General features: G+C 44.4%; 2 protein-coding genes across 8 annotated transcripts in view; one reads left to right on the top strand and one right to left on the bottom strand.

Annotated features, from left to right (window-relative positions):
• HSPA14 (heat shock protein family A (Hsp70) member 14) overlaps positions 1-27,436 on the bottom strand; it is a 691,631-nt gene that overhangs the window by 277,374 nt on the left and 386,821 nt on the right. The window lies entirely within an intron of this gene.
• The window catches only part of FAM107B (family with sequence similarity 107 member B), a 253,351-nt gene that overhangs the window by 184,339 nt on the left and 41,576 nt on the right, over positions 1-27,436 (top strand). The window contains exon 1 of one of the 7 annotated variants that reach the window (XM_050803278.1): positions 6,718-8,143. The exons of 5 other annotated variants lie outside the window; for them this stretch is intronic. The gene's annotated coding sequence lies outside the window, so the exon portion shown is untranslated. Of the gene's footprint in view, positions 1-6,717; positions 8,144-14,686; positions 14,992-27,436 lie in introns of those variants that run through there. One more of the 7 variants, XM_050803276.1, reaches the window with a different exon arrangement.

Raw genomic sequence — 27,436 nt, 5'->3', positions numbered from 1 at the left:
TCACAGTTTTGGAGGTTGGGAACTCCAGGATCAAAGGTGCTGGCAGATTCGGTGTCTGGTGAGGGCTCCCTTCCTGTTTTGCAGAAGGCTACCTTTTTGCTGTATCCCTACATGGTGGAGAGGGAGAGCATCTGTCTGGTGTCTCTTTTTCTAAGGGCACTAATCCCATTCATGAGGGCTCCACTTTTATGACTTAATTACTTCCCCAAAGCCCCACTTCCAAATATCATCACATTGGGATTAGGGCTTAAATAATATGAATTTATGGCGGGGGAGGAACATTCAGTCCATAGCCATGGCCAAGGTGAGCAGAGGCTTCAAGTCTATGGGCAGGATTCTCACCTTGTATTTTTTTTCTTTTATTTTTAAGTCTACCACAGAGACATTCTTTGCTACAGGTAGGATTCTTAAAAGCAAAGAAGTGTTCTGTAGAGAAGGTAGGTTTTCAGTGGTGCTGGAGGAGGATAAGGAGGATGTGAGTTGTAAAAGTGAGAGTGAGGCTGTAGGTCAGGAGTTGAAGTAGCACATGAGGAATTCGGGTCAGGAGGTCACCAGTAACCAGGAGTTGACAGTGGTGCAGAGTCAGTGCTCTTGCCCAGCTGTTTTATTGCTTGCTGGGTTCATGTTTATGCAGGAGCTGATTGCTGGCTGGGGTCACCCCTGCACGCCCAAGCAAGAGGGATCCAGGGTCAGCAGGTAGTAGCAGGAGAACCCCCTGAGGGTGCCTTGTATGCAGGGAGAGCGCATCTCCTGTTTGGTTTGGGACGAGCCTGGTCCAGGTGTAATTACTAACAGAGGCTTCCTCCACACTCAGCAATGACTACTGTGGTCGACAAGTAATATGGTCACCTTACTTACGAGTACTTGGTTGCAGAGAAGTGTTTGTTATGTGTATGAGTGAAGATCCTGACTAAAGATTTGACCAGCACAAGGTTCTGTAGTGAGTCCATGGTTTACCTGTCTCATGGGTGGAGCTTGGCTGCCTCTCTTTGTGTATTTGTTATTTGAACTCCAAAGAACATTCTGCACCACACTTTTCAGAGCTCTTTTCTCCCAGTGTGTGTTTTAGACGGCCGTCTGTTTTGTCATCGATTAGCTAATTCTGTAAACCTCAGGGCAGCTGCACACGCAGCATCTGTAATTGCACCTCTGTAATTGGCTGGAATGTTCGAGAGACTGGACTTGCTTTTCCTGGGCCCACCCAGGGTATGTGGCTGGCTTCACCTAAAGGCTTGGTGGCAGGGACTGGTGAGAGAGGGAAGAGGAAGAGAGGAAGGAGAGGAAGGAGAGGATGTTTGGCCTTCTACTCATCGGCCTGATTGACAGGGGCTGGGAAAGTCTGACTCTTAGTTGACTGCGGGGAAGATCTGGCATGTGAGAGTGGAGGTGGCTGAGGTGGGGTCCAGGTGTTTCTAGTGGAGGGTGTCCAGGCTCTTGGCATTTTAAACAAAGAGTTGAACAAAACTCACAAACAAAGCAAGGAAAGAATGAAGCAACAAAAGCAGAGATTTATTGAAAACAAAAGTACGCTCCACAGGGTGGGAGCAAGCTGGGCATACGGGCTTAAGAGCCCAGTTACAGAGTTATCTGGGATTTAAATACCCTCTAGAGGTTTCCTGTTGGTTACTTGATGTACACCCTGTGTAAATGAAGTAATGGCCCACTATCGGTCTGATTGGTTGCAGGAGGGGACCAATCAGAGGCTGAAGCAAAGTTACAAAGTTACACCCTATGGCAACATCTGATTGGTTGCAGGAAGCAACCAATTAGAGGCTGAAGTGAAGTTCCAAAGTTATACTCCTATGCAAATGAAGACTTGGCCTGTGACCAGCCTGACTGTACGGGAGAGGGGACCAAGCAGAGGTCCTTTCAGTTTTTCATCTGCCATGCAGAAAAGGTGGGGGTTGCAAAGGGAGTATCCTTTGGTCCTTTTGTTACTAGGGCATGGAAAGTTGGGGTTTTCCTTTTGATTTAGTTCTAGGAAGTCAGTGTGAATCGGCCTTAGGTTCCCTGCCTCCAGCCCCTATTCTACCTCACAAGGTCCGTATCGTGGAGTTGTTTATAATTGTAGGGAGAGCACTGCATGTGTGTTCCTGGTTTTCTTTTGGCATGGTTTCTCCATCCCTTCTGGGAGGAGTCAATGCACCTCCTTGAATTTCTGCACCAACTGTTTTATTTGGATCCCAGCATCTTATAGGCTGTTGTCTTTGTTTTGCAACTTTTTCATTTATGGTGAAATGGAGTGAAAGACTCTGGGTGCCAAGGGCCATGGGGTGCGAAAGCGTAATTCTCATCGGCAGCTGGACCTGGGAAGTCCTTTTCCACCTTTGAGTTTTCCCCTGGTCACTTGGTTATACACTGCGCTTTTCCATATCTGGTTGGCAGCTCTGAGGACAGCGACCCTGGCGTCCTCATCTTTGTGTCTCCTGAGGGTCCTACAAGTAGTAAGTGCTTATTCCTGAGTCATCGCTGCTGCTCAGCTGAGACACCCAGCGAGCTACCCAGATCGGACCCGGAGTGTTGCTGCTTATTTAGGTGGGCTGGGCTGGGCATCGGGAGGGCCTGTCTTGCTTGGCCCTCCGTCAGTCTTTGTTTCGGACCCAGTATGTCTCAGCATCTGGATCTGCTGGAGTAGCTAGGCACTCCTGCTGAAAGGCTGCGTTTATTTCAGTGTCAGTATCATTTTAGTCCCACACTTCCTGAACTCAAAACCCTCTTTCCTAAGACCTGCCATGAAACACTCCCATGACCAACGGTGACCACAAGTCCCTTTCGGGGAGAGTGTCACTTTATACTTTGTATTGTGTCCCAGCCCTGGATCCTGAGGGGTGGCCTTGGGTCTAGGAGAGTGCCCAACGGTGTTCGCGTACGGAAGATTCTTCCGGTGAGTGGATGAACTTGTGGCCTCGTGCGGTAGTTTCTTTTCCTTTTTCCCTGTAACTTCCTTCCACTGTCAACTTTCCCCGCTCCTTCCTGGCAGCAGATGTTGGCAAGGACGTGCCCCGGTTAGTTAGGCCCAGCCTCTTCTTCTTCCTCCAACCCCACCCACCCTATATTTAGGACTGGGGTAGGGTGATGTGTCTGGCCACAACTTCCTTAAAAAAATTAAAAATGGAGAGCCATGCCACATGCTTGTGACTTCCACAGGTGAAAGAATACTCAGCTCTAGAAGGGCGGAGGTGAGTGGGTGGTGACTTCCCGCTAAGGTGAGCTTGGGTCCTGTTTTCAGAGTTCTGTGGTCTGTGCTGCAGCCCTGCGTTTCATGTCATCTGTCACTAAGAAGCAGCAGCAGCTACTTTCTCTGCAGTATCTTCATCTCCGACTCTACCCCACCGGTGCCCTGACTCTTAAATAAGACACAGGCTGTCCTATTAGCCAAGCAAAAGGGATATGTCCTCTTCTGTCTCCCCAGGTAACTTCTGCCAGATGAAGAATTTTTCTTTTTCTGGTTTCTTTAAATGGAGAAATAGTAATAGCATGATTCGTCAGGCTCTGGAATGAGACTACTGGGCCCACCTTCCAGGTCTGCCATTTACCAGCTTTGTGATCTTAGGCAAGGGAATCACCTACTTGAGTTTTGGCCTCCTCTCCTCTCCCCTCCTCTCCCCTCCCCTCCCCTCCTTTTCAGACAGAGTCTTGCTCTTTCACCCAGGCTGGAGTGCAGTGATGCGATCTCCGCTCACTGCAACCTCTGCCCCACTGGGTTCAAGCAATTCTCCTGCCTTAGCCTCCCAAGTAGCTGGGATTATAGGCATGTGCCACTACGCCTGGCTGATTTTTGTATTTTTAGTAGAGATGGGGTTTTACCATGTTGGTCAGGCTGATCTCAAACTCCCGACCTCAGGTGATTCACCTGCCTTGGCCTCTCAAAATGCTGGGATTATAGGCGTAAGCCACCATGCCTGGCGAGTTTCATCTTATCAATAAAATAATAGTGCCTTCTTCATAGAGTTGTACAGTAATAAAGTTGGTGCATGAGTAGTGTGCCTTCATGGAATAAGTACTCAGTACAGTGTTAAAATGTGGGTAGGCTGGGTGCAGTGGCTCACGCCTGTAATCCCAGCACTTTGGGAGGCCGAGGGGAGCGGATCACGAGGTCAGGAGATCAAGACCATCCTGGCTAACATGGTGAAACCCCGTCTCTACTAAAAATACAAAAAATTAGCCGGGAGTGGTGGCGGGCACCTGTAGTCCCAGCTACTCGGGAGACTGAGGCAGGAGAATTGCTTGAACCCAGGAGGCGGAAGTTGCAGTGAACCGAGATTGCGCCACTGCACTCCAGCCTGGGCGACAGAGCGAGATTCCGTCTCAAACAAACAAACAAACAAAAAACCCAAAACAAACCAAAAACGTGGATATGTGGTTGCAGTAACTTACACTTCCACGCTCTGGTACTGTTTTTAGAAGGACCATTATTTATCTCCTAGAGGTGTGGTCACAGTTTATTATCAAATTGGGATTAGAGTATATTATTTGAAAACTAAATGTGCATTTACGGGGATAGCAAAGCAGGATATTTGAAATTGAAGTATCCTAGCAACCTTGGATCCCTTTGGTAACCCATGGCAAACAGGCTGCTGCTGATACTCTGTATGGTTGAAGACAGGGTTTTATTCTAATGTGCCATAACTGGGAGTGTTAACTTTTGTCGCAAAGAATGTGTCAACAATGTGCCAAAGTTGAAACTGTCAATTTGGGCAAGCATCCTATACAATTTTAAATCATATCAAATTCTGTACAGCATGTCTCCTTATGATAAATGGGCATTGATTTTATTTATATTTATTTTATTTTTTCGAGACATGGTCTTGCTCTGTCACCCAGGCTGGAGTACAGTAATGTGACCACAGCTCACTGCAGCCCCGGACTCTTGGACTCAAATGATCCTCCCACCCCAGCCTCCTGTGTAGCTGGGGCTGTGGGTGTGCACCACCATGCTCACCTGAGTTTTACTATGTTTTTGTAGAAATGGGGTCTTGCTCTGGTGCCCAGGCTGTTCTCCAACGCTTGACCTCAAACAGTTATCCTGCCTTGATCTCCCAAAGAGTCGGGAGTACAAATGTGAGCCACCACGCCTGGCTGGGCGTTAATTTTAAAACTGCTCCTGGTGTGGACACCTGCTGGTGATGGCAGCCAGAGTTAGATGTCTGCTGGGAACATCCTGATGGCTGGATGAGGCTGTGACAGGGATGGCTCCGAACGAACGTCTTTTAGGCCAGTTGATGTTTCCACTGCATTCGGTGGCCTGGAACTCTGAGACTTGAATCGACTGCTTCTTGAATCGTGGAATGCATCTGAAGCTGAGCCTGACCCGGGTTCCAGCCGCTTCCCTCCTGGCACCCTGCCGCAGCCACATTGGCTTCTTTGCTGTTTTCCCTGAGCAGCGGCTCACGTGCTTGCCCAGGGCCTCCTGGTTTCTCCAGATGCCTCTCTGGAAAGCTTGCACCAGATGCGCTGCAGAGGCCTCCAGGCCACCCTTTATAAATGCGGCGTCTGACCCACGGCGCTCTCTTCCTCAGCTCTGTTATTTTTCTTCTGAGCACTGCACCAGACCAATTACAGATCTGTGCGTACTCATTTACAAATTGCCTGTTCTCCTCCTCCCCAGGCCCGGCAGCTAGAACCTACATTCCATAGACTTTGGGTTTTGTACTTGCTGTTTCCAGCAGCAGATTTACTTTAGTTCTTGCTCTGATTTGCTGTAACTTCAGGTGCATTCAGCCTGGTGAGACTGCTTATTGAACTTACCAAAGCAACAGAGTAAGAGTTCTGGAGGTTTTAATTTTTTAATCACTGTGCTCTCAGTACGCCAACAGAAGGAAATGATCTCTGGGAAGAATGTTCTGCTGAATACATTAAGTTCCATCTTGGTATGAAGTTAGGATCCTGGGAGGCCAAGTGTGAGGATTCTGCTGGCGTTTTCTTTCAGTGAATTAAAATGATTTAAAGACTAGTGAATTAAAGGCTAGGCATAATCCTGTGCCTTTGGCCCTCGACAGGTTTTTTTTTTTTTTTTTTTTAAATAAAAAACAGCCATGTGTTCAGTGTGCTTTTATTTGGCATGAATGAATAAAGGCTTTTATCCATGCTGTAGTGCGTTGTTCCTTGTGTAACATTCCATGTGGAAAACTTCTTTTAGATGATCATGTCATGATATTTTTTTCTTTTCCTTGCGAAGATGGATACTTATTTTTTTTCTAAGAATGTATAGTATGTACGTTTTTATTTTTGGTCCTGGCCCCCCAGGAAGCTCAAAACCACACTTAATACAGAGATCTGGAAATTTCTATTAGCCCTTGTGTTATAACACTTGCTGTTTCTTTTGTAGGGTGGCCTTGACTTTTTTTTTTTTTCAGATTCTTGCTCTGTCACTCAGGCTGGAGTGCAGTGGCACACAATCTCGGCTCACTGCAAGCTCCACCTCCCACGTTCATGCCATTCTCCTGCCTCAGCCTCTCAAGTAGCTGGGATTACAGGCGTCCACCACCATGCCTGGCTAATTTTTTTTGTATTTTTATTAGAGACGGGGTTTCACCGTGTTAGCCAGGATGGTCTTGATCTCCTGACCTCGTGATCCGCCCATCTCAGCCTCCCAAAGTGCTGGGATTACAGGCGTGAGCCGCCGCACCTGGCCTGGCTTTCTAATGCTATTTTATTTACCTAGTTGGATGTATGACTGTTTTAAGACGGAGTCTTGCTGTAATGCCCGTGCTGGAGTGCAGTGGCATGATCTCAGCTCACTGCAACCTCTGCTTCCTGGGTTCAAGCGATTCTCCAGCCTCAGCCTCCCAAGTAGCTGGGAGTACAGGTGCCTACCATCATGCCTGGCTAATTTTTGTATTTTTAGTAGAGACAGGGTTTCACCATATTGGCCAGGCTGGTCTCGGACTCCTGACTTCAAGTGATGTGTCCACCTCAGCCTCCCAAATGCTGGGATTACAGGCGTGAGACATGTAAGACTTTTAACACACTCCAAATCTTCTTTGGAAGGAACTAGTGAATGACAGAACAGTTTTATCCTCCTCTTATCTCCTAATATGGGGTATTGAGTAACCAACTTGGTTTTGAAATTCTGTTGCCCTTGTGTGCTTTTACTTGGGTAATGCAACAAACGGAAATTTCTGGATTTACTTAAGTAGAATTTCCATTTCTTTGTTTGATAAAGCCCAGGGTTGCAGTTTTAGGGAAGTTGCCAGCTGGGTAGAGAGGTAGGAACCGTTTTGAGATGACCTTCTCACTGGTTTCCTCTGTTGATTCTAATTGTGAGATTTTCGTTACTTTGCAATAGAGGCTTTAAATATGCACTGCTTTACAGCAACCAGGTAACTGGCTTCTGAAGATTGAAATACGGTTTCTTCAGCATTGCTGTTTCCAAGGGAGTTCAGTTTGTTTTCATTCACAGACTCAGTGCCTTCCTCTGTTCAAGGAATTCTACTTGTTGGTATGGGTGCTTCCAAATGATGCTTAGCTGGCTGACCCTTCTGTGGATAAGCTAACATTTTAAGAAATTAATTTTCACAATTGGTATGTCAAATTGGTAATTATTTCAGAAGCAAATTAAGGTAACATCTTAGAAAATCAATTTATGGACTTGAGCCAAGTGCTTCTTACAACGAATGGGTTTTTTCTAGGTGTTTGTCACCGGGGATTTTCCTGAGAGGCTTGTATATATTAATAGAAAAGGAGTGTAGCTTTTTTTTTTTTTTTCTTCATTATAATTTTGGTCTTACAGTGAAATGTGAACAAGGCTGTCGTTTTTAGTCTGCGTTTGAACGAAAATGTGCTGTACTTTTTGGAGACTCTGATTGAGTAATCGGTGCTTGGGGTAGTGATAAACCACAGGTGAACTAACTTGCAGCATTCTTTAGATTAAAATTTGATTGTCATTGTTCCCAGCAATGATTTGCCAGGCATGATAAGCATACTCTTCTGCCCCATTCTTCCTTGTTCTAATCTCTTCTTAAATAGTTCTGTTTTTCTTTTGCCGAACAGGAATTCCCGAGTAAATAATTCTTTCTTGTGACTGAGGGTGCAGTTGATGAGGTCTTCTTGCCTTCTGAATGGCCGGTAGCTGCTTCCGGACTCCAGAAAATAGGTCGCAAATGAAGACTGCTATCACTCACTCTATAAACAGGACCAGAAAGTGAGCAATGTGGCCAGATCCCCTCTCTCGGCAAGTCTGATGGGTTTCTTTTTTTCCCCCAGTGAAGACTTGTCATATTTATAAGCCAATGGTGTTATTTCAGAATCTCCAAGGGAAATGTGCATTCGTGATAGGGAAGCACCTTGTTTATTCTAGACTTTTCTTCACTGTATTTCTAACGTTGAGGAAATTACTCAAAGAAGTTTGGCAGAGTGAAGACAGATGAGTGAGACTGGATTGAGTTTGTGGAATGTATTAATTCAGCTCATGTTTGTTCAGCTCCACGTGAAGGATCCAGCATCCAGGGCACAGATAAGTGCAGGATATTCGCCCTCAGGGAACTTCCCTATCATTAGGGAGGCTGGAACCTGCTTGCAATGAACAGAAATGTTAGCGTAGTTGCTCATTCTGCTTGAAAGCGGAGCCATTACCTTTTCATTTCATTTAATGAACTTTTCCAAATGGAAAGAAAGCTTTGTACCTGCACGGACTGGCTGTGAATGTAAAGGTTGAGAGCCTGTGAAGCTCTTATTTAAACATGAAAATGGGTATCAGCCTTAGGACTAAGTTCCATTGGGAAGAACTGGGGGAAGGGAGCCATTTTTAGGTGGCATTAGCCATACCACCTTTAATAAAAAACTTCATGTGATTCAATGTATTTCCTGGCTGACTACAGTTACAGAAGTATTAACTGTCCAAAAATGTTTATTTTAAAGGGAAACGACTTCAGTATTGGCAAATGCACAGTAAACTAGATTATAAGTAAATACTTTTGTTCACATTGGGGGTTAAAAACATTGGGCCTACTTCATCATGGTTATTAATGTGAACAGAGGTTTGCAGTTCTAAGTTTCAAGGCTTGGCACTTGGAAATGAGCTGAGATTAGCGTCAGAGAGCAAGGCCTCTCCTGCCATCTCGGGAGCTGAAATCCTAGGATCTCAACCTGAAAATCAGGGGCTAACACTCTGATATGGATCTGTATACCTTTGGAAATCCAGTTTTTAAAAAGAAACAGTTTTGAAAACTAGCACTTTTTTTCTTTGTACTATGCAAGTTTACATATGTAGCTATAAAAGGCAAACGTAAGCTCGCTTTTGTAAAGATTCACGTGAAGCTGTTTTCTTTCTGTGAATGGAGGAGTTTGACAGAGAAACACCTTTGTAAGCACACATCGAGAATACGTTATTAGAACATGATTCTTTCTCCATTGGGCCCCATGAGGCCAAGCAGAAAAATCCAGCAATAAAATGCAAATGTGAGCATACTTTCTTTAAGATGTATCATAAACTGTTTTCTGTCAGGGAATGGAAGGATTTGACAGAGAAACACCTTTGTAAGTTACATGTTGAGAATATGCAATTAGAATATTTTCTCAGTTGGGCCCTGTGAGGCAAGGAGGCATATTCCAACCATAAAAGGCATTTGCGTATTTTCTGTAAGATTTCATCATAAGCAGTGTTCTGTCAGTGAATGGAAGTGTTTGAATAGAGAAACTTCCTTGTAAGCATACATTGACAACATGAAGAAACAATTATTGATCAAAAAAAGTCGTGCATTATTATATTTTTTTCTGAGCTGCTGGAAATTAATGTTTCTGTTTTCTCATCGTGTTTAATAGAGGCACATTGCTGATCCCAAATACTCTGGGAAGATTTAATCTAATAAAATACCCCTTCTCTATTCAGGGATCTGATCATTTCTGTTCTTACTAGGTTTTCATGGTATTCTCAACTTTTCTAACAAAATAGTTTTTGAGCATTGCAATCTTCTTTCATTTTGTAGTAAATATCCTTATTCCTGTTTTATAGATAGAAAAAAAAAAAGAATACAAAGATGTATTTGCACTGTTAGGATTCTGATGCCACAGAATACTACCGTAAATGTTTCTTTCCAATTGTGATAGTTTTACCAACATCACATAGTACAGAAAGCCGTAATTTTGTGAGCGTTTCCCCATTGTTCACTGCTTTCTAACTCAGTGGCTTTTTGTGGTGGTGGTTGTTTTTGAGACGTAGTCTCGCACTGTCGCCCAGGCTGAAGTGCAATGGCATGACCTCTGCTCACCGCAACCTCCGCCTCCTGGGTTCAAACGATTCGCTTGCCTCAGCCTTCGAGTAGCTGGGTTTACAGGTGCCCACAACCACACCCAGCTAATTTTTGTATTTTTAGTAGAGATGGGGTTTCACCATGTTTGCCAGGCTGGTCTCGAACTCTTGACCTCGTGATCTGCCCGCCTCGGCCTCCCAAAGTGCTGGGGTTACAGTTGTGAGCCACTGCGCCTGGCCAACTTTAGTGGCGTTTTAAAAAATCGTGGTGAAATATGCATAACAAGGTAAACAATTTTAACCACACTGTTGTGCAGCCATCTCCACCATCCATCTCCAGAACTTTTTCATCATCCCAAACCAAAACTCAGTACCCATAATACAATTCCTTCCCATTCCCTTCTCTTCCTGGCCCCTGGGAAGCAGCATTCTACTTTCTGTGAGTTTGACTCTTCCAGGGAGCTCATATAAATGGAATCATACCGTACTTGTCTTTTTGTGACTGGCTTATTTCACTTAGCGTGATGTCTTCAAGGTTTGTCCATGTGGTAGCATGTGTGACAATTTCCTTCCTTTTTAAGGCTGAAAAATGCCTAATATCTGTCTTGTATGGATAGACCACACTGCTTATTCATTTATCCCTTGCTGGATCTGACTCAGTGTTTTTATACTGAGGGTGACAGCCTGCATTTTAAAACATAAAGTACATTAGGAAATGTGTGCCCATATGAGGTATTCGTGTTGTTTTGTGAGCCCGGGCACACATGTGTCTGTCTGCATTGTGATGTAAAATGTTTTTTTCTGGTTGTCAGTGGCTGTCAGAAAAGTTTGGAAGCCGTACCCTAAAGATCCTTTAGATGTTAGGTTTCCCTGGGCCCCTGTGCCTACGTGAGCTCCTTTGTGACATGTATGGTGTTCCCTTGGTGTCCAGGCCATCACACAGTGCTTTTTCTTGGCTGTGTTTGTATTGCTCTCCATTGAAAAGCTTCTTGGCCGGGTGAAGTGGCTCACACCTGTAATCTCAGCACTCTCAGAGGTTGAGGCGGGCAGATCACTTGAGGTCAGGAGTTCGAGACCAGCCTGGTCAACATGGTGAAATGCCTTCTCTACTAAAAATACAAAAATTAGCTGGTGTGGTGGCACGAGCTTGTAATCCTAGTTACTCAGGAGGCTGAGGCAGGAGAATCTTTTGAACCTGGGAGGTGGAGGCTGCAGTGAACCAAGAGTGCACCACTACACCCCAGCCCGGGCAACAGAGCGAGACTCCATCTCAAAAAAAAAAAAAAAAAAAAAAAAAAAAAAAAAAGCTTCTTTAGCATGTGATCCCTAGTACAGGGAAGTACAAGCTACTTAAACTAGAAATTCTAAATAATATGCCACCTGCTTTATTCGGTGCAGGAAGCTCAGCGCCTTTAGTGCTTATTATTGATTCATACAGATAACTTAGTTTTATGAGCTACTTTCCCACCGGTCAGCAAAGTCAGTGTTTTCATTAAAGGTCAGTATGAAAGACTGTTAATAAAGGAGGTCATATTTCTTTTCCTGGTGTGTTCTCCAATGGGGCACACTGTAGCCTAGAGTAATATGATTTTTGGAATAAACAGGTCTGGATTCAATCATCCTGTTATTTGCTAGCTGTGGCCAATTATACACGAATTAGGAAGAGATTTCACCATCTTCATACAGAATTTATAGGGCCATATATGACTTGTGTCAGGGGTGGTGATGTTTTGGGGAAAAGTGTGATGTAATGTTATTAAAAATCAAGTAATTTTATTTCCTACCCTTGATATTAACAGTATAATTTCATAATTCTTTTTCTAGGAGTTGACTAAAATATACTAATAATCTGTGAGAGGTCTGTGTGCTAAGCCTTTTCTCATCTCTCCTCTCTTGGCCAGTTGTGTTCCATTGGATAAAAACAGTATGTCTGGTCTGCTAGTCTGATTGGCTGCCGAGAGGTGGACAGTTGTGATCAGCCACAACGGTGTTGTACTGAGACTTGGGTGACAGCGGAAACTCCTAGTTGGCAGGAACTCTGCAAGTGTAGGTGAGGGCCGTGTTTCCCAAATGTTGTTTGCCCAGGGCGCTTTTGTACCGGTCTGCACAATGTCCTACAGAAGATCCTTCTTAGCAATGTGTAGGTTAAAACAACAAAACCAGGGTTCAGCTTTGAGATATTGGATAAATTATATCCACCGTGCATACATATTATGATGTCTCAGGGTACAGAATGTAAAGAGTAACAGTTCACTCTTACAGATTCAGTTGGGAATAACTGTTTCTGGATGCCTGAGGAAATATCACCTTGTTATCTATTTATTAAATACTAATTCAGTATTTTTTCTGAGGGTGGCATGCATATTCCATAGTGTTTGTGTATTGAACCAAATCCTGTTCTTACTGAGCTGATATTTTGCATTTTTTTATAAGCAGGGGGAAGCTGAACCCCTAAGTATCTAACATTTCATGTTGAGAGCGCCAAAATATTTCCTGTGTCATGGGAAGGATAGATAATGAGAGAAGGAGCAGAAAGAGCAGATGAACTCCTGGGCCCTAGTTAGTTTGTTTCCTTCCTTCCTTCCTTCCTTCCTTCCTTCCTTCCTTCCTTCCTTCCTTCCTTCCTTCCTTCCTTCCTTCCTTCCTTCCTTCCCTCCCTCCCTCCCTCCCTCCCTCCCTCCCTCCCTCCCTCCTTCCCTCTCTCCCTCTCTCCCTCCTTCCCTCCTTCCCTCCCTCCCTCCCTCTCTCCCTCCTTCCCTCCCTCCCTCCCTTCCTTCCTTCCTTCCTTCATCATTTGGAAGGAATCCAAGTGAATAAAGTGTGAGTCGAACAGCATTGTTTATAGACACTGTTGTAGTGTGTTCTGTGCTGCTGTAATGGAATACCACAGACTGGGTAATTTACAAAGAAAAGGAACTTATTTACTTATTTATTTATTTTGAGATGGAGTTGCCCAGGCTGGAGCGCAGTGGTGTGATCTTGGCCTACTGCAACTTCTGCCTCTGGGGCCCACGTGATTCTCCTGCCTCTACTTCCCGAGTAGCCAGGACTACAGGCATGTTCCACCATGCCCTCCTAATTTTTTTTTTTTTTTGTATTTTTAGTAGAGATGGGGTTTCACCATGTTGGTTGTCTAGGCTGGTCTTGAATTCCTGACCTCAAGTGATCCTCCTGCCTTGGCCTCCCAAAGTTCTCGGATTAGAGGTGTGAACCACCGCACCCAGCCAAAAATGTGTTTCTTATAGTTCTGGAGACTGGGAAGTCCAAGGTTGAGGGCCTGCATCTGACGAGGACCTTCTTGCTGCGTCATCCCATGGTGGAAGGTGGAAGGGCAAGAGACGAAGGGGGCCGAACTCTTCCATTTTATAAGCCACTTCCACGATAACAGCATTAATCCATTCATGGGGTGGAGCCCTCATGGCCTCATCACTGTTGCATTGAAGATTACATTTCAACATATGAACTTTGGGGGACAGAGTCAAACCATAGCAGTTTTCAGAGCTTTCCACCGAGCCTGTTTCTCTCCACAGTGCACTGACTGAGCAGGGCAGCGGCACTGGGAGGTAGCTGGTGTCTGCCATGCACTGGGCTTGGTGCAGGAGTTGAAATGTACTTATGGGCCAGATGTCACCAAATGGGCATCTGTATGTGCCTTTGCAATGGTAATTTCATACTTATTGCTTTGAAATATATTTGCTATTTCCTAATAATTTAGTAATAACAATCTAGAACTGGAAGGAAACTCCTTGTTTTTGAGGGGATGATCCTTCAGTCCAGAGATCATACAGATATAGTTGGGCAGAATTGGGACTGGAACTCAAGTCCCTTCTACTTGTAATGTTTTTCCACTCTAATATATATACATATATATAAAGATACATGTATAAATATATATCTATATATGTATATATACATATGTGTGTATATATGCATATATATATACCCACTCTAATATATATAAATATGTATAAAGATATATGTAAAAAAAATATATATATATTTTTTAAAGAGACAGGGTCTCTCTGTCACTCAGGTTGGAATGCAGTGGCTATTCACAGATGTGATCGTAGTATACTACAGCCTCAAACTCCTGAGTGCAGGTGATCCTCTGGAATAGCTAGGACTACAGGTGCACACCACCGTACCTGTCTTCTGCTGTATTAAACACAGCCCTTCCTTACAGAAAATTCTCAGCACGTTTTATGAAGTGGGCTGTGATGCCATGAATCCCAGCCTCAGGAGGGCCATTCTGATTGGTCTCAGGCCTCCGTGCTGTAGGTGTTGTGTTGATGCTCTAAGAAGTGCGAGAACTTGGCCTCCTCCAGTTGGAGGTTGACTCACGCATGCTTCCTGCAGTCAGGTTGTGTGAGTGTCGGAATGGGGATGGTAGGGCGGGAGAGGTCTTGCGTGCATATTTGCTTACAAGTAGAGGAGCCGATTTTTTACATACAAGTACATTTTACCAGTGCCACCAGCACGATCCCTTGGTCTGGAAGGTCAGTAACTGGTACCAGAGTTGGTATGGTTTGTTTTTCATTGTTTTCTCTGGCTGCTGTGCCGGATGAGGTCATTCAGTTGCACACAGTTCCTGCTTTCAGAAGTTGCTAGAGTGTTTCTCTTTGAACTTGAACTGTGGCTCTTTTGATATATCCAGAAAGAGAGCTCTTTAGGGGATGGTTAATTCTTATTTTGGGTGCTCTTCTTCACCGCTCTAAGGAACTACCGCAGTCAGAAGGTGCATTCTTACTGCAATCTTTTTATTTGCTACCTTGGACTTGAGGAGCCTGACGGTGTCTGCCGAGGTGAGGTTAGGTCAGTCTGTGTAACCGTTTGTCACTTAGGCCTTGATGGGTAACAGGGATGGGGATGACTTCCTGGGCTAACTCTTCTCTTGCTAAAGGATGATTTTTCACCACCTTAAATGCTCATGATTGAAACATAAAGAAGAAAATAGATATCTGAGGTGAGAATAAGCACTGGGACCTTTCTGGGGCTGTTGAATAATTTAGTCCTTCTCTAGAAAATGTTGTGTGAACTTAGACTTGTTAACAGAACAGCCAACCTGTATGAGACTAAATAAAAATTATATGTTGTTGTAGTGAGCGGTGTTGAATAGTGTGTCTTTGCCAGGAAGAGAGCTTTGGAATAGGCTGTGTCTTATGCAGTTGTGAACTACTTTTTTTTTCCTAAAATTTCTTCAGATGCCAACCGTGTCTGTCAAACTCTGGATGAGTCGCCCTTTACTTAGCTTTTTAAGAAATCTTTTTGGATTCACTAACTTTTATCTGCAGGATTTTATCCATGGTCTATTAAGTGTCTAGGATCCTTATAATTATGCATTTTCTCTGAAGATATCTATTTCCAGTGAAGTTTGACTATCTAGTGAAGATTGTAGGCCTGATCAATATATTTTGAAGTACTGGTTATGGTCTGAATGTGTGTGTCACCCCCAAAATGCATATGTTGAAATCTGAACCCCTTATGGTTTTAGGAGGCGGGGCCTTGGGGAGCTGATTAGGTCATGAGGGCAGAGCCCCTGAGAATGGGATTAGTGCTTCCAGGAGAAGACACAGGAGAGCTTTTTTCTCACTCTCTCTGCTGTCTACCATGTGAGGACACAGCCAGAAGGTGGCTGTGTGCCAGTCAGGAAGGGAGCCCTCACCAGACACCTGATCTGCCGGCACCTTGATCCTGGATTTCCCGGCCTCTAGAATTGTGAGAAATAGACAAGTGTTGTTTAAGGCCCCCAGCCTATGGCAGCTTGTTGTAGCAGCCTGAGCTGAGACGTATTTGATTTTAGCAAAATAACTCTTGATTTGAAAGCATTCTGCTCATTGCCTTTACCTCCTCCCTTGTAGTTGTGGATATATATATATATATATATATAAATGAACACGTGATCACAACAAAACACTAATATGTGCTGAGTTTAATTTGCTTCTTTTTTTTTTTTTTTTTTTTTTTGAGATGGAGTCTCACTCTGTCATCCAGGCTGGAGTGTCATCCAGGCTGGAGTGCAGTGGCACGATCTTAGGCCACTGCAGCCCCTGCCTCTGGGGTTCAAGTGATTCTCCTGCCTCAGCCTCCCAAGTAGCTGGGATTATAGGAACCCACCACCACGCCTAGCTAATTTTTGTATTTTTAGTAGAGATGAGGTTTTACCATGTTAGCCAGGCTGGTCTTGAACTCCTGACCTCAAGCGATCCACCCACCTCGGCCTCCCAAAGCGCTGGGGTTATAGGCATCAGCCACGGCACCCAGCCTTTAATTTGCTTCTTATTTCTTGGTTAGGATTAGGGAGAGAATGTCTTGGGTGACCACAGTGGAAATAGCATTTCCAGTCCCTGTCGGTACCTGTCTAAGGAGATTTAAATGCTCGCCTTCCTCTTGGGCAGTCATTCTTGCAGTGGCTATGGCTTGTCTTGCTACATACACTGTGTAACCACCCTGCCCTGCTGGGCCTTGGTGTACACAGACTGGGTAAAAATATTGGGTAAAAATCTAATGTTGACCTAGACAAACAGGTCACACACACACACACACACACACACACACACACCCCACACATTTTTTTGGTAGGTGCATTTTCAGTGTCGTTTCATTTCAGAAAAAATATGGGCTACACTTATATTAACATAGGGCACTTATTTACCTTGTTTGCATTCACATTTATTTACATACAATTTTTTTTCTGTAGCAATGATAAATGCTATCCAAAGTAATATCGGCTTAACATTTGGATGCTTTAATTTATAAAAGCATTCCCTTTCTATGGCTTGTGACAGTGATTTATAAATATATATTTATTGGTAGCTCTGTTTTAGAAAAGGGCCTGAGTTGCTGGGTGTTTCTGCCCTAGTTTCTGGTTTCCGGGAACCTCTGGGCTCGCCCAGCCTGCCTGGTTGGTTGTTGGCTGAGGCTGGGCAAGGTTCTCGAAACTGTTGACACCTGTGAGGCTCTCTGCCCGTCTCAGTAGGCGCGAGAGTCCCATATCTTGTTTGGGGAAGCACTGCCTTGCATTGAGGAGGAAGAAGGGAAGAAAGAACTTGATTATGTCAGAGCAGAGACAGAGGACCCTTGGTTTCCCTCAAGTTCTCAAGTCTGGAGTACCTGTCACTTCTGCTGACCTGTGAGCTGACTGTGTGGGGGCTTCACACCTCCAGTCCTGGCCTATTTCCATCTTCCCCAAAACTTAAGAGGAAGGGTACACTGAACAGAAGTACCTGTGTTTCTTGAGTTCAGGGATTTTTTTTTCTGCTATATTTTTTTCTAAATGATGCTAAAGTTTTTGCTGGAACAATATAGATCACCAGATGTTATGATCTTAACGTAACACGTGTGCACGCATGCATGCACACATACACACGTGCACAATGCAAACTGCAGCTCACCACAACACAACATGTACCTTCCGCTTCCTTCCATGGGGATAGGATAACTCGAATCTTCCTTCTGATTTTATTGTCAAGAAATATTTTCTACACTCTCTATTTCTATATCGGTTATTGGCAGTTTTATCTGCAAACCCATGAGGGTTTTCTGGATTCAGATAACAAACACGCATCATTTGTGGAATATGAGGAATTTAAGGAGACTCGAGGGTGGGCAAAGGTTTGAAGAAACATCAGAACGAGGATGATGATCTGTGAAACAAACCTCTGAGAATTGAGTTTCAAGAGCAACGGACTTTTCGATGAGAACCAAAAAATTCATTCTGTAGCTCAGAAAATTCCTAACTTCATTTCTTCAGGATAAACATGTCATTATACCAAATAGCAGTCTCAGTGTGTTAAAATCCACCTATGCACTGTGTCCCACAGACATCGTCAGACGCCAGCTCCCCTGGAGTTGCCATTTATTATGTTGCCGATGATTCTGGGATTTAGGATCCCACCCTCATGCCCTGCCCCTCCTGCTCCTTCCAGGCTCCTGGGACTGCTGTTTGCCTCCCCCTTCGACCCCACCCAGCCTCCCTTCCTTCCAGCCTCTTCCACCAGGTGCTGCGCTCCTGCCTTGGGATCAGCCAGCTCCCGTGCTGCCTCCTTCCCCAGTATCTTCACCTCCTGGTCTAACCCGGGGATCAGCCAGCCTCCTCCTCCCCCAGTATCTTCACCTCCTGATCTAATGCTGAGATCAGCCAGCCTCCTCCCCCAGTATCTTCACCTCCTGGTCTAACCCTGTGATCATCAGCCAGCCTCCTCCTCCCCCAGTATCTTCATCTCCTGGTCTAACCCTGGGATCATCAGCCATCCTCCTCCTCCCCCAGTATCTTCACCTCCTGGTCTAACTGAGAGCTGCTCTCCAAGTTCACTGCTGCCTCGGCTCCCTTGGGAATGGGAGTGCACCTTCTCCCACCCGGTGTGTGCCGTGGGATCTGGAGGCAGGGCTCAGATGGCCCTTATGGCCACTTTTAGGTCATGACCCTTCCCCTCGCTGCTTCTTTGAGCCTTGTCTCAGTCGTATTCTGTCCTCTACCCTCGGTTCTAGCATTTCCTGGTCATAGCTCCTCTTTCGTTCATTGAAAAGTTTTGGCCCCTGGCTCGCAGTCAGGTCAGTATTTGTTAAAGCTCGCCGGGGACACCATGGCAGCTGGAGCTGAGTGATCAGCTTGGTTTGCCTGAGACTGGAGTGGCGGCTGGAGCTTTATGGGATGGGGATGTTCAGTCTGAGGACTAAGGAGTTTCACAGGACACAGGACTTTCAGTGCTCAAACTAGGAGGAGGAGGTTACCCTAAAAAAGGCACTGTTAATACCAGAAACCGCTTCTGAGCTGAAATCCAGAGATCCCACTCACCAGAAGCTTTATCCTTCAGCTCAGCTGACAGATTACCATAAGAACATCAGATTTTTCCCATTCCAGGTCCCTTTCCAACCCCTCTGCTCCTGCTGGACTTTGCCTCTGCTTTTGAATTCCAGCGTTTCAGCGACGCGCTTGTCAACACGCTGGAATCCCTTCCTTCACTGTCCTAGAGGATTGGGCGGCCCACCCATGCCTGTCCCTGGACTTCTGAGTTCTGCCAGGGAAAGTTACACAGTTGCATCCCTGTGATCCTGATATCTGCCTCACCAGGGCCTCAACACTGCCTGGAAATCAGATTTTCCTCCTCAACCCTCTTCCTCTCCATAATGACTTTTCCAACCTCCTCCACACTTCTTAAATCTCTAGGTTCATACTCAGCCCATCCCTCCTCCTCTCATTTCACTCTCAGCAGATGATCTTTCCACAGTTCACGGGACAGTCGTGCGAAGGCCATTCTCTGACCTTTCCACTGCCCCTTTGCAAATCCACCTGCTCCTGGACCTGTACTTTTCTCATTTTTCTGTTTATAGTGAAAGAGGAATCCTATTCTCTAGAAATCCATTTCTGTACCACCATTCTCTCCAACCTCCGGTTTAAACCTCTCTCCTGGTATTTCCTTCTCATTAGCATTTACAAGTGCTCAGGTCTCTCCTATCTTAAGACAAAAACAGAACCCAAGCCCTTGTTGGAACTCTTCTCTTTCAGCGACCACTTTCGCTCCCCTTCTCTTGATTAAATGTTTTGAGAGCATGTTCTACTTTCTGCCTTGTACTATTACCTACTGCTACACAGCAAATGATTGCACACTCAGTATCATGAACAACCTGTGTTGGTTCCCTCACCAGTTCCGTGGGTCAGGAGCCCGGGCACAGCCTAGCTGGTTTCTGTGCTTCAGGATCTCACCAGGCTCCTGTCCATGTGGGCGCCAGGGCTGTGGTCTCATCAGAGGCTCATCTGAGGAAGAGTGTTTCCAGGCTCCCCAGGTCATGGGCAGAATTCATTTCCCTGCAGTTGTGGGACATGGGCCGCCTGCAGTCCCATGCCACATGGGTCCTTACTTCCTTACAGCTGGCAAGGGTGGAAGATTGCACCATGATGGCATCACAGGAGTGACATCTCATCACCTTTGCCATCTTCTGTTGTTAGAAGCAGGTGAGAAGTGAACAGTAGGAGGAGAGGAATGTGGGATCACGTTAAAGTCACTCTGCTACCTACTTATTTTTTCATTCCCTTTTCACTCCTCAATCCACTAGATTCTGTTTTTTATCTCTGCTACTTTAGTGAAACTGATACCAGAGGGTCAGGATTGGCTGCAAAATGTTCTGGGTCCAGTGCAAAGTGAAAATACAGGGTTCTTTGTTCAAAAATTAAGAATTTCAAGATGGTAGCAGCAAAGCACTAAATGAAGCATGGGGCCCCTCAGGCATAGGGGCTGTGAAGGTCCCATGCCCACGAAGCCAGCACTGCAGAGAGGCCTTATGTCCGCCCTGCTGCGAGTTCCACAGGGCCCTTCGGTTGTGTTCCTGCTTGGCCTCTCAGCAGCCTTTGCTAGCTGGGATTTACCACTGTGGAGCGCATCCTCCTCTGTGAAACATCTCCCTGCCCTCTGAGTGCCTGAGACACCCTCCCCTGGGTTTCCTTCTCCCTCTCGATTATCCCCTTCAGCCTCCTTTGCAGCCTCCTCTTCCTCTCCCCACCCCTTTATATTTGGGTATTTTGAGGACACTTTTGCCACCCTGCTGAGGAATATTAGCAGTTTCAGCCGCTTCGTTTGTTGTAGGATTTTGGCTCTCACATCTACATATCCAGCCCTTACCTAACTTGTGAGCTCAAGCACCTGCGTCAGGGCATCCTTCATAGGCTTGCATGCTTTGCAGGTATCTAAAATGCAGTGAGTCTAACAGATCGCCTTGTTTTCTCTGATCCATTGACCTGGTTCTTCCTCAGTGTCCTCTATTTCAGCACTTGGCCTCACCCATTACCTGGCGAGTCTGGGTTTGTATCTGTGCCCTAACCCCAGGCTTGAGCCCCATCTTTCTTCTTCTTCTGGCCCATCTTGTGCTCCAAGCCCACGTGCCTATGTCTGTCGAGGGTTCTCCCTTGGACTGCATTTCATCACATGCTCTCCCTGGACTTCCATGGTCTGTTCTCATGGTGACCTCGGCTTCCTCTGTTAAAACCCAGCACACTTCATTGCTACTCCTTTGTCAAATGCCTGCTTCCCCCAGTAGAAAATAAGCTATGATAAGTAAGTCCATGAGGCAGAGAGCTTTACTGCTTTATCCTCAGTGTCCAGACATATGCCCGGCACATGCTATACACTCAATAAATACGTGTTTTAATGAAAGAGTTTGTTTTAATTTTCAGCCCAATTTTTAAAAGAATTAAATTGATTTTTTAGAGACAGGGTCTTGCTGTGTTGCCCAGGCTGGCCTTGAACTCCTGGGCTCAAGTGATCCTCCTGCCTCAGACTTCCAAGTAGCTGGGATTACAGGCGTGAGCCACCATGCCCAGCCCAGCCCAGCCCAGCCCAGCCCAGGTTTTCAAGTATGACCATTTTGTTGTTTTAGGATGAAAGTGTAGAAAATACTATATATGGAAGAGTAGGATAATGGTATAGTAGGATTCTTGTTCTTGAGATATTAGAAATATCTGTACAGTTATAATAATTTTGGGCATTTCAGCTGGATTATTACTGATTAGAAAGTAAACCTGTAACAGGAAATAAATGGGTGTTTTCTTATTTCTCTTGAGAGCTGGGCACTAACAGGTGGAAGGAAACTGGTGCCATTTGCCCTGCAGAATTCACAGAATTAAACTTGTGCAATTCGGGTGGGAGGAAGTAAAAATAGGTGATGATTAACCATGGAGATAAGTGTATTTCAGATACCGCCATCTGAATCAGTTTGCCCTTACCGCAGCAAAAATAGTTTGATAATATTTTATCTTATTTTTTTTTTTAAACAAATAAGTGGTGAGGTAGTCGGGTGAGAGATCTGCATCTCCGATTCTTGGGGGTGCTGTTTCCTCACAAGCCTGCAGTATCTGCTTGGAAAAGTATTTTCATATAGAATGGTGAAATGGATCAAGTATTTGGGGGCCTCATTATTCAGAGACTAAATGTGGCCGGAAGAGGAAGAAGTCTACCCAAGAAAGCTGCCGCTGATCTGCTCAACGTCTCGGAGCAGTCTCTTTTTAAGCAGAAGTCAGTAACAAGCAAACACAATGTCAGTGGACTTATTTATCTATTAAACTCTTTATTCTGTTACCTACTGGGTCTCAGTCTCTTTGACCTCAGGACCCCTTTACACTGTTTTAAAAAGTATTCGAGAATCTTAAAGAACTTTTTTTTGGTTCTATCTATTGATATTTTACTATGTTAAAAATTAAAACTGAGAAATTTTAAAAGTTCACCTAAAAATAACAACCATAATAATAAACCTGTTACATACTAATAAAAAGGCCATTTATAATGAAGAATAACCTTCCTAAAACAAAAGAAGTATGAGATGAATGTTTGACATTGTTTTATTTATTTATCTCTTTAGTGATTTTTAAAAATGAAAACCAAAAAAAAATTTAGTGAGAAGAGTGACATTATTTTCCATTTTTGTGAATCTGTTTCATAACCAGCTTTGATAGAAAATAGCTGGGTTCTCATATCTGCTTCTGTAATCCATCTGTCGGGATAGGTTGTTTTGGGGGTTGTATATGCAGAAAATCTGGTTTCACACGGTTATATCATTGGGAAAGGTCAGAGAATTGAAATAACCTTTTCAAATAATTACGGACATTCTTCCTTGGTATCACACCAAAACCTGACAAGTGGTAGTGTCTGAAAGGTTAGTTACAGTATTCTGAAACCATAGCAATGGTCTTTCCTATTCTGTTACATTAAAATTAATTTGTCTATCTTGCATTTTGAATAGGACAATAGAGGAATAGTTAAGTCAGCTATAATACATTCATGTAATGGCAGATTTTGCAACCATATATTGAAAAAGTTATTACGGGTGACACGCTTACAAATGTAATAAACTATTTAATATCCCAATTTTGCTAAAAAATGAAAAGGTGTGTATTTGTATTAATTGAATGGAATGTATCAAAATATAAATATTTTAAATGATGCATTCATGGGGGAAATTTTCTTTATACTTTTCTGTATTTTCCAAATTTTGTGTGATCAACACATTGCTTTTAAAATCAGAAGAAAAAAATAAGTATTTTTTTGTTATGAGAGAAATGTCTGTTTAAACTGTTTCCCTCTTCTGTAGGTTGCCTTCTATGTGTAAAACCCCAGCATTTTCAGTTTGAGTGGTAACAAAGGTCTGTTTTCCCCCTCAAGTTTTTATTTATTTAACAGACTATTGTAACCTTTCTGTGGCTTTTAAACTTCCCAGTTTTTCTGCTTTATTTCAGTAGCAATTCATCGATTGAATAGAGAAGCTTTGACTTGTTCAAGAAAAGTTGCAGAAATTAAACTTTCACATATAGCAGAGACATAATTTGCTTTTTCTCATTTCTGTTATAGCTCAGGCAAGCTCTGTTTCTTATCTAAATGAAATGGCCAAAGGATATCTCGTCCTACAGGGATGATAGAGCTACTCTCATGGTTGAGAAATAACATGGAAATTAGCATGCAATCAACTTCTGAGTTATTGTGTCTGAACTGTTTGCCAATGGTGTGAGTGTCACAGTTTTATGGCTGGAAGTTCAAGTGGCTTCAAAAATGCAAAGGGCAGCTCACCTCTGGGGATGAGTTCCCTGCTTACTCCTGGACTTAGAAAGCATGTTTGCAGCTAATAATGTGGCTGACGTGATATTGTTGTAAAGGATTGCTACGTCCAGACTTTTGTCTTCTGTGGACAGGACTCCAGATTTGATGATCTTCTGTTTTCCTGCAAGTAGAGGATTTCATCATGTTTGTATTTCTTTCTTACATTTCTTATGATACAATTGGTTATTAAGATGTCTACAGAAGCTGCAAAGCTCCCACAAAGCAGGAAATTAGCAACTCTGCCTCTACCACTTGTAGTAAAGCTTGAAGACGTTATCACTTTGACTTTTCCAGCTGAATGTATAGTTCTGTGGCTTTAGTTAACTGTGTCAGTGACTCTCAGGGTTTAGAATCTCTCCCAAGACTGTTTAGGAAGGTGCATCACTACACTTTGAACTGTAGACTGTGATGGAAAACTACTGAATTGCATATTCTAATATTGTTTTATATTGAAAGACTATTCTGTCCTCTGCTTAAAACAATTGAGGATATTAGATTTGAGGGCATCCCTACTGGTTAACATCATCATTACATTTGAAAATGTTCGAATTTACTTTCCATCAGTAAGTATGAGTTGAACTTTTTGGAGTAGAAAATGCACTCTAAGGCCGGGCATGGTGGCTCACGCCTGTAATCCTACCACTTTAGGAGGCCAAGGCAGGTGGATCGCTTGAGGTCAGGAGTTTGAGACCAGCCTGACCAACATGGTGCAACCCTGTCTCTACTAAAAATACAAAAAATGAGCTGGGTGTGATGGCACATGCCTGTAGTTCCAGCTACTCGAGAGGCTGAGGGAGGAGAATCCCTTGAACCCAGGAGGCGGAGGTTGCAGTAAGCCAAGGTCATGCCACTGCACTCCAGCCTGGGCGACAGAGCAAGACTGTCTCAAAAAAAAAAAAAAAAAAAAAAAAAAAAAAAGAAAATACAATCTAAGTAAACCTAGTGGTTTATTCTTTTTTATTGTTGAAACCACTATTTAAGTTTATTTCTTTCTTTTATGTATTAGACTAGACTAGGAAAGGTTTGCAGATCTAAATAAGGAATGGGGAGTGTTATTGTTATTATTATTGTATTGCCATGACCACAAACTGCGGGGCCTCTCGCCCTTGCCCCATTGTGGTTTTGAGGGCAGGAAGCCTTACCATAACCCGGTTCCTGACCATGCCACCTCCCTGCCGCTTTCCTGGTCAGGCCTCTTCGCTCTTCCCACTTGCCCCAGGCCTCTGTGTTTGCTACTCCGTCTGCCCGAACCTCTTTCCCTTGGTAGCCTTGGGCTCCGTCCGTCACTTCCTTCAGGTGTCTGCTGTCTTCTCAGTGTGGTGTTTCATGAATATCCACAATAGTGCAGCCTCTGCCACTCCGTTGCCTTACCTGTATTTCCCCGCATGGCACTTTGTGCGGCCTGATACTGTATTTCCCTCGGTTTGTCAGTTGGCTGCCTGCACCTGAATGCAGGCTCCAAGAGGGCAGTGGCTTTGTGTCCTTTGCTGCTAGGCCTATGTTGTTGTGAACAGTGCCTTACGCTTAACAGACACGGACTAAATACTTGATGAATTAATGGGAGGATGAATTCACCAGATTCCCTCTTGTGGGTGACTCTACACAAGATGGCATTTACTCTCCAGGTGTCCTGCTCCCTTCTAAAGACAGAGAATGATGGCTGGTTTCGTTGTAGAGCTTGACCCAGTGGCACACCCCGTGCCTGACACCCAGTTGACAGATGTGTAGGGAACAGAATTACAGCAGGATGGCCACACAGTTGGCTGTTTATACTCATTGCCACCAGCTGTCTCCCAGAACAGTCATCTGCTCCGTAGGGGGAGAAACAGGGACAAGAAAAGCCCAGGAAGGTTGTCAGGAAGCAATTTTGAATTTCTAATGTGTAAACATGGGGGCTTTGGCATCCTTTGAACCATTTTGATGATAGGAATGGAGGTGGTAGGAGCCACCCTAATTAAGATCTTGTGGAGAATAAACTGGTGCGCCATTTACACAGGCTGAATCAATGTTGATGGCAGCTGTGTTTTTAATCCATGTGCCTAAAACAGTGTCCCCATACCTGTCTCTTGCTGAGGCCCCTGTCGCAGGTGAGCCACACCTGACTCCCAATCTTTCCATTGACTGCTCATTCCACCTCTTCAGCCCCATTTCCTGCCCTTACCTAGTGAGTCCTCCTTGACTCAGGCTGGTTCCTCCATTGTTTCTGCCACCTGCAGGCCATCGGTGCTCCTTGAATACCCTGTGGTGTCATCACTGACTCGAGCCTCCGGGGCTTTCCCGCTCTGACAGCTCTGTGTTTCCTATTGCTTCATATAGCTTGCTTCTGAATTAGCATGGGATATTAGGTGACGCTCATATGTGGTATATCTTGGTTTAGTTTTTACAGAAAGATGAAAGACTCTTAAAAGGGATCTTGGAGTTGTTCTTGTACATCTTTTATTATCTCCTAAGCCTTTGATGGGCGCTTGTTCCAATTGGGACAGAAAGAAAAGACAAAAAATAAATAAATAAATAAAAATAAGCCACCCAGAATGCAGATGGGACAAACCGTTGGTCTTAGAGCACGGTGGTCACTCAGCTGAGAGTGTGGGGTACATAAGGGCCACTGTTCGATGGTCTGGATCAGGCTATTGAGTAGAACAACGGGTTTTAGAGTGCCTGGCACGCAGGTTGCAATGAGATTGGGGAAGCAAGGGTTGTGCATTTGTTAATTCAGAGATTGTATGAAAATGGAAAGAATTAGGAGGAGGAGGTTGAGGTTTATACTAGTATGATTCTCTCCACATTTAGAGAAGGCTCTTACAGTTCCTTTAATCCAGTACTGCACAGAAAAGTCCTCTGAGAACTGAGTGAGAAGCCGCGGGCTTATAGGACTGAAGTTCCGTGCTGAAATTGCTTAGGGGATCCTTTTCAGTTGCCCCCTCCTTTTTTTTTTTTTTTTTTTTTTTTTTTTTTTAAGAGAACAGGGAGATTTAAATCTCCCTGGTATGGTTTCCATTAGAATGGAAGCTCTTTGGCAGGTCTGCCAGGACCGTTCATCACCGTGTCCCTGGTACTCAGACCTCAGTGCTGGCAAAGCTGCGCTCATGAAAGCTGGCTGCGCGGGTGGATGGCTGGCTCACACGCTTGGTCCTGGAGATGGGGGAGAAGAGTCGGGTCCACCAAATGGTTCTTGCAGTTCTCCCCAGCCTGCCCTCTGGACATGGTTGTGTGTGGCACAGGCCGTGTTGTACTTGTGGCTCATCTTGATCGATTCTCCTTCTCTGCTCCCTGTGCTGGAGCTAGACACCAGTTTTTGTTTTTGTTTTTGTTTTTGAAGTTCCACAGGTGATTTTGATGTGTGAGCCGGGGTTGAAAGCCACAGCTGGACTGCGTTGGAAGGGAAATGGAGGTCAGCTTAGACCAGTTGGTTCACATGGAAATCAACAAAGCCAGCTTGGCTTTGAAGGACGTATAATTCTGTTACTCTTTGTTGGACCCACACAACTCAGCAGTTGAAGTTTTGTTTTTTTTTTTTTCCTTCTATGTTTTCATCTCCTAATTTGGGCTCCCCTTCACATAGAGCTTTTGGAAGCAAATAAGAATTCAATCTCATCAGGCACATTTTCACTACACCTGGCAGAATGTATTAAGGTGTTATGTTTTAAAAATCCAGCCACAAACTATA

The sequence above is a fragment of the Macaca thibetana genome, chromosome 9 (genome assembly GCF_024542745.1).
Source record: "Macaca thibetana thibetana isolate TM-01 chromosome 9, ASM2454274v1, whole genome shotgun sequence".
Classification (NCBI taxonomy): Eukaryota; Metazoa; Chordata; class Mammalia; order Primates; family Cercopithecidae; genus Macaca; species Macaca thibetana.
This window is presented reverse-complemented; position numbering and strand designations above follow the sequence as displayed.